This window comes from Papaver somniferum, chromosome 10 (genome assembly GCF_003573695.1).
Source record: "Papaver somniferum cultivar HN1 chromosome 10, ASM357369v1, whole genome shotgun sequence".
Classification (NCBI taxonomy): domain Eukaryota; kingdom Viridiplantae; phylum Streptophyta; class Magnoliopsida; order Ranunculales; family Papaveraceae; genus Papaver; species Papaver somniferum.
In genome coordinates, this window is record NC_039367.1 from 27,290,564 (window position 1) to 27,298,108 (window position 7,545).

The following is a 7,545-nucleotide window of genomic DNA, read 5'->3' on the forward strand; positions in this document are numbered from 1 at the left end:
GAAAATTTTGGGGTGCAAATAAAATGTCAAGGCCCCGATAAAAAGTTCAGGCCCCAATCAAATTAGGATAACAAGGAGTCACTGCTATATTTCTGAAACAGATTAGTGACCTAAGTTTATAAGCTTATCTAAGTATCAAGCCTATTTCATTAAAGATCCGTGAGTGACACCCAAATAGGCACATTAGGTAGCTGTATAGGTGTATATTCATGAGTCAAACCTGCTACTTGACCCAAATTTGAATTATTAAAGTTTGTACCCTTATGGGCTGTGTCTACCTTTAAGTGTTTTTATTTTATTTTTTTTTCTTCCCCGGTTTTGCTTGTGTTACTGTTAGGACACCAAAATGTCCTCAAAACTGTAAACCAATTTGTATATCTATCTACTTCCACTAGTTTCAGTTCCTCTTACAATATTGATAGGAATTAGGAGAACGTAGAAAGGTTAAAAATGGCCTCATTTGCCTAAATGCATCTGCCGCCTATTTGCTGCAGTAAAAGAAAGAATTATACATGGTGCCTGGTTAGTTGAATGTGTCTTCTTCTGTTGTCTTGAGTATGTATCAGAATCAGATAAGTCTCCTTAATTTTCTTCCTCATCATCGCTGATATCCACGATTTCCAGCTCACTGTCGATCTCAACAATGCCTGCAGTTGATGATGCCCTTGCACCATCTTCTTGTCTGAGCAAAGCTAAATTTTCAGTAGATGGTGTGCCGCTGCACTTGCGAAACCTGGTTAGTGTCCCTTCTTGTGTCTCAGTCAGAACCTACTTGGCGCCCAGCTGCACTTGCAAAGTAATCCTTGGCACCTACTACAGACTTGCACTGATTGTTGATATGAGCTGAGTCTGCAAGAAAAACACCAAATTAGAAAACTGGAACTGAGAGTGTTTCCAAAGCGCTAAACAGTTGTGCTTGGAACTTTTAGGTGCAATGAGCTAGTTTCCCTTTGCTCTTCGAAGTATTCGAAAATTATAAATTTGCACCATCAAGATTCAATAACCAGGATTCAGTATGAAGTGTAGTATTGAGCATCAATTTATTGGTTTCCATGTTTTTGAAGTGCAATGACTCTACAGTGATCACATTATGTGATTCACCAGACTTCAAAACATTTTTTGAAGACTTTAAATTACCAATACTGTAAGAGCAGAATAGCACTTGCTGCAACCTTTTCATGAAATGTTCTTAATAATTTTTCAAAATATAACAGATGGAGTTTTAGCTGCTAGATAACCCACATTACAAGGAATGCATTTTGATGCCACAACCCCCATTTAAGAACACTTGTGACTTAAGCACACACTTAGTACTTCTATAAATACCAGACAAATTGACAAGACACAGCAACCAAACATCTGCACTATTCAAAAAAGATTGTGTACTTGTGGAGATGACAAAGTTGGAACTAGGACACACAATTATGCGGCATTGATTTTCTAGAAGAGGAATGGTCTAATATGACCTGCACCAACCCTGGCCATACCCATTATCCAGTTTCCTTCTCCGAACGTATTCAGAGTCTTAAGGAAAGAACTACTATTTCCTGATATTTTGTTTGACTCTCTTGGGAATTAGCATTAGATGAAGTAATTCAGTTTCAAGGAGATCCTAGTGCAAATATAAATTTGATGGTAAGGTAATTCGGCAACTTCGTGCAATTCATGTAATTATAGAAACCACAGCATACTCTAATGCTATCATATAAAGGAAAAATTCATGGTTTTGTCATCGAGTTCAGTTTCATTAACGCCTGAAATCTTAATTGAACATGGCAGTTCAGAACTTCAGATAGACACTTTGAAATCTCTACCATACTATCCATCCTCTGTCCTAGATTCCCATGCATTTAATTTTCAAGTTACTACCAACTCTAACAGCAGGGTACTATGCCATGTATGATTATTAGTTAAAGAGATGGACTGCCGGCTTTATAAGAATGCAATTACAGACAAGGCACTGTAAAATATTCAACCATGATACACATGAACACAAAGAGAAACAATGGACATAGCGCGAAAGCTACACTAACAAAAGTCAAACAAATGAAGCACTAAATTAAAAGGATACGAATGATACCTGAGGCGTGCACAACATCGGAATTTACTTGCAGTGAAGAAGAAGGTTTGTAACTGGCAGGTGTAATAGTAGTATTTGGACGTGTTTCAGTTCTTGTCAAGTGCGCCTCATTAGCTGCACAGACTCTGGCATCCTCATCATGCAGTAATGAAGATTAACTAGAGAGGTGCACAAAAACTTTAGCTTTCAATCTAAGTAGTTGAAAATTTCAAGCAAGGACAGGCTAAGAGTTAGAATTATAAGAGCAATAATGTTTCAGATGAGCTTAATTCATGAATCTATTGATAGTCTAAATTAAAAAAGACTCAGCTTTTGTAATAACCCCAAAAAGAAACCTCTTCAATGATCTTCACTGCTACTCTATCTTTCACGCTTCCATTTTTTCTACATCTGACTCGGTTCACACACATTTGGAGGCATTTGAATAAGGTTAAAAAAGAATTACATGCAAGTATCTTATGTGGAGTAACTGGACCAATGCATTGAACACTGCTGTAGAGTAGTCTTGATTCAGTACCAGGGTTTCAAATGTTCATCAGCCAATATGTAAAGAGTGAGCCCTGCGCTTTAATAAGCAAGGTGAAATATACTTCCTTTATGAGATCTTAAACCACAATTACAGCAGCAACTACTTGAAAATTCAAGTCATGTGATCTTCCAAAATAAGTTGCAGAAATTGCAAAATCTCTGATTTGCTGCATCAAACTATAAGTATGTTTCAAAGTAATCTCCTTCATTCTCTCCCCCACCGTCGCTGACATCGACAATCTCATGTAGATGGCCTTGCGCCATCTTGTTTGGGCTGCAAAGCTAGATTTTCACTAGACGGCGTTCCACTGCACTTGCGGAACCTAGTTAGTGTCCCTTCTGTCTTAAAACTTACTTGGTGTCCCAATGCATTCTCTGCCACCCTTAGATTGTTGGCATGAGGAGAGTCTGCAAGAAAATCAACAATGTAAAATATCTGATGATATGTGGTTGGTAATATACAAAAACATAAAATCCGAAAATTAGAAACTGAAACGGAAAATGTAATTTCCTGTGCTATATTAACCAAGAATAAAATACTCAATAGTCATGCTATATTAACCACTACATATATTGTTTCTTTCACTTCTTGTGCATCTTCTGTTTCACATATATGCCATAAGCTTAATGGTCCTTTCTACCTACGATTTGTCTCTCTGCTGGAATGCTCATAGAATAGTAGCACTAATATTCACTGGGTTTCTTTTCGGCATAACTTGTGTCTTTTTAAAGTACTAGTAGATATCTATGATTACCACCGGAATCTTGTATGGATGTATGATGCTTTCTCTGCACCAGAAAAATACTTATTATTTTAGCCTGAACAACAAATTAAACTTCATTCTGGATTTTGATGAACAACAAATTGAAATACTACAGTGGACTATGTACTGCTTCCTGCTGGTGCAACTCATCACGTTAAAGAGTTTGCTAAGAAAAACTTGTCTTAAATGTGAAGGTGGTGTTACTACTAGATTTTGCTCGGATCCTGTGAACACTTGGACAAGAATCATCTAACAGAAGAGGCACTCATCGTAAAGACACATAGATTGCTATTGAAACCAGAGTTTCAAAGGTTACCTTGTAATTTCAGTATCAGTTAATGCTACTCAGTTAATAAGTTAAGGTTCTTTCAAGTCTATAAGATCTAGCATGAGCAACTAATGTGATCCCGAGGTAATATTGATTTTTTATTCTCTATTATGAATCTTAAAAATGGTTTTGAAGCTGACTTGGCAGTACTTTATTGATATCATATAATATGAACCATGTCATAATTAGCAAAGGTGCAGTATTTCAGCTGAGTTCACAACATCAAACAACCTAAAAAATTCTTGGTTTCTCAACCAATTAACAACGTATAAAAGCAGGTGAAAGCTGCAGTAATCCTTTGGTTCATATGGATATGCAGAACTTGATTAGAAAAAAATAACTCCTCAGCAATGATTCAATGCATAATTAATTATCTAAAACATTCTCATGATAGACAGCATAATACACAGAACAACTGGTAAAATGGCCACTTAAAATGAATCCAAACAGAGTTAATTTTGGGTGTGAAAATCAAATTCTGGTGGAAGCCTTACTTGTATTAGTAGTGTTAAATTAATGAGAGGTTATTAACTTTACAGGACACAGTTAGTTTCTTCTTTCATAAGTTGAAAATGGACCTAAGAGTAGTGTTACTGATGCACTAACTACACTCTTGCCCACCAGTCCTACTAGCCTTGAGGATCAGACTTGAGAAATGATTGAAAGTGGTTTGGTTTCTCTAATTTGATACTGTACTACTTGTATTCAAAACCATAAATCTTCATTTTTGCTTGACAATTAAGAGCTTTAGAGAAAGAAAGAAATATTTAGTCATTACTTACAAACTGAAAATTTCTCTCTTTAAAGTTGAATTTCTTTGTTTTCAAAATACTCAAGAAGCATGCTTAAACAATGTTACTTAAACCCATCCACATTCAATTTGTAATAATAGATTTTTTTCCTTCTTTTTCTATTAATTGGTGTAATGAAATTTATTTTAGCCTAGTGCAAATATCAATCAGATGTGACCTATTCAGCAACCTTGTGCAATTCATGAAATATATAAACCACAGTTAACTCTAACTGCTATCATATACAGGAAAATGAAGACAAACCGTTCGAGCTCTGCAGACAAACCTTGACACTTGATTTTATTGCTTCCAACTCGGCTACCTCTCTCTTTCGTTTGTTTCCATCATCTTATTTACTTCCTCAAAGTGACAAACCCTCTTGTTGAATCATGAAATTGCATTGGCAAGAGAATTGGAAGCTTATAAAATCAAGTGTCAAGGTTTGTCTGCTACCACATTAACAGCAGGGTATGACCATCAATGTAAACATGTAACTATGATATGCATCTACATGAACACAGAGAAACAATGGACAATTGGACATAGCGCGAGAGCCACACTAACAGAAGGCAAACAAATAAAACACTAGATAACAAGGGTATGAATGATACCTCCTGAGACCTACACTCTTCTCCCTTTGATACATAACAATTCCTTCTTCTGTTAACCCCTTGATTTGGTCTTCCATTTCAATGCATTTAGTCATGTAGTCTTCGCGCTCACGATCAAGACGACCATTTACTACCCTTAGGTTCTCCAATTCCAGACCCTTCCGTTCCAGCTCTGCAGACAAACCTTGGCATTTGATTCTATAAGCTTCCAACTCTGCAAACCTCCCTCTTTCGTTAGTTTCCATTTTCTTAATTACCTCCTCCAAGTGACGAATTCTTTCTCTTGCACTCGTCTCCCTTTCAGACATAACAATTCCAGACATGACAATTCCTTCTTCTATCAACCCTTTGATTTTCTCTTCCATTGCAATGCATTTGGCCCTGTACATTTCACACCGACGATCAAGACGGCCGTTTATTACCTCTAGGTTCTCCAATTCCGTTCCCTTCCGCTGTAGCTCTGCAGACAATCCTTGACACTTGATTATATAAGCTTCTAGTTCTTTTTCCAAGTCGATTTCATGATTCACAAGGCGGTTACTTCAATGTCCATTTCCATGCAATTTATCCTCAGATCTTCAATCTCAACAACATTTCTTTTCTTCATCAACTTCAAATCATCGATTTCCCGGTTGAGTTCAGTACATTTTTGACATTTGCCCCTTTGATCATCCTCCAAAACGTCTGTACAACATTTTTTCCTCTTGTAGATTATGACACTGGGATCATCATGTTTTCTTGAAATTTCTATTCCTTCCTTGAAACCTTCCTCATACTTTTTCTTCAGTTGACTACACTCCTTCATCAGCTCATTGTTTTGGTGTTTCAGAACCAAACAAGCTAACCTCCAATGGTGATTTTCCATTTCCATGGTGTCTGCACATCTTTTCCTCTTGTAGACTGTTACATTGGGATCATCATGTTTCTGTGAAATCTCTACTCCTTCCTTAAAACCTTCTTCCTGAAACCTTCTCTTAACTTTACTAAACCCCATTCATCAGATCATTATTGTGGTGTTTCAGAACCAAACAAGCCAACCTCCAGTGTTCAATTTCCATTTCTTCCCTTGCTGTACCCATTTCTTAAACCAGTACTAGTTGTTTCTCAGGGTACCCTTTTACAAAATAAATAGTAATCCTAGCAAAAACAGATTGATAATATGGAAGGAAGGGGAAAAAATTACAGTAGCTAAACAGAGATGAACCTTGTGAAAAGAAAGAAAAAAAAAAAGGGTTTTTCTAGTCTAGTCTACTCTTACAGACTGAGGCACTGAGTACTTGAGCAGAAGTATGTTTTTTTTTTACATATATACCCTTTTCTGTAATAAAAAGTAAAGTCACCGTAACCAGTGCTACATTTGTGAAACAAAATTAATGACTTAGTGGAAAACAAGAACCCAATGCACCTCCAACTAATGTGAATCATTAAGCCTAGGCCAGCCAGATCTGTGAGTGACAGCCAAATAGTCACGTCGTAGGTAGCTGTTAATGTTATCCCTTAAAATCTTCAAACACACTGATATTTCACAGTTTACTGAGATAAGCCTCCTCTCTTATCCATAATTGCAAACCAAAATACTTAAAAAGTCTTGTATCGGCCTATTATTTTGTGGTCTCTAGCTTGAGTCTTTTCGTTTTCTTTCTTCTTATTCACTTTTGCATTAGAATGGTTTCAAAATACAGTACTCAAGAACTACAAAAACAAGTTGCACAAAAATTATGCCAGCAAAGTAGAGATTTTTGGTGGGAGGGCTTGTTTCTATAAATTCTATTCAAACAAAAGTGAGAGAGTCTTCTTAATTTTCTTCCTCATTGTCGCTGTCGATCTCGACAATCTCAAGAATACATGATGTAGTTGATGGCCTAGCAACATCTTCTTGTCTGAGAAAAGCTAGATTTTCACTTGATGGTGTACCACTACTGCACTTGCGAAACATAGATAATGCCCCTTGGTGTCCAGATGCACTTGCAAAGTAATCCTTGCCACCTTCTGCAGACTTGCACTGACTGTTGTCTTGCAAGAAAAATCCCAAATTAGAAATACAAACTGAAACGGCAAATGTATGTTTGGAATGTTTCCAAAGGGCTAAACATGTTTCCTAATCTCTTCTCTTCGGGAAATAGAATAGTGATGCTAATTGCATACCACAAGTCCATAATCTGCGGGAGATTTCTTCTGGGTCTGGTAACTCTCAAATGACAGGTCCCGGAGAAAAAAAATATTGCTTGGGACCTTTTGGTGCAATAAGGGAGTTTCCCCGCCGAGACTTATAAATTTGCTCCATCAAGGATTCCATATGAAGTGTAGTATTGAGCATCAATTTATCAGTTTAAATATTTTTGAAGGTCAGTGAATATACAGTGATCAAATTGTTGGATGCACCGGACTTCAAAACATTTTATGGAAATTTTAATTTGTCAAATATTTTCCTAAAGGTCGTATA

The 7,545-nt window shown here is 36.7% G+C and overlaps 1 long non-coding RNA gene across 1 annotated transcript; it reads right to left on the reverse strand.

Annotated features, from left to right (window-relative positions):
* Nucleotides 1-325: 325 nt before the first annotated feature.
* On the reverse strand, nucleotides 326-6,279 carry LOC113319492. Its single transcript, XR_003345552.1, has 3 exons — nucleotides 5,103-6,279; nucleotides 2,081-3,016; nucleotides 326-849 (listed from the first exon to the last, which is right to left on the reverse strand). It is a non-coding gene; the product is annotated as an uncharacterized LOC113319492 (long non-coding RNA).
* Between the last annotated feature and the right edge of the window lie 1,266 nt (nucleotides 6,280-7,545).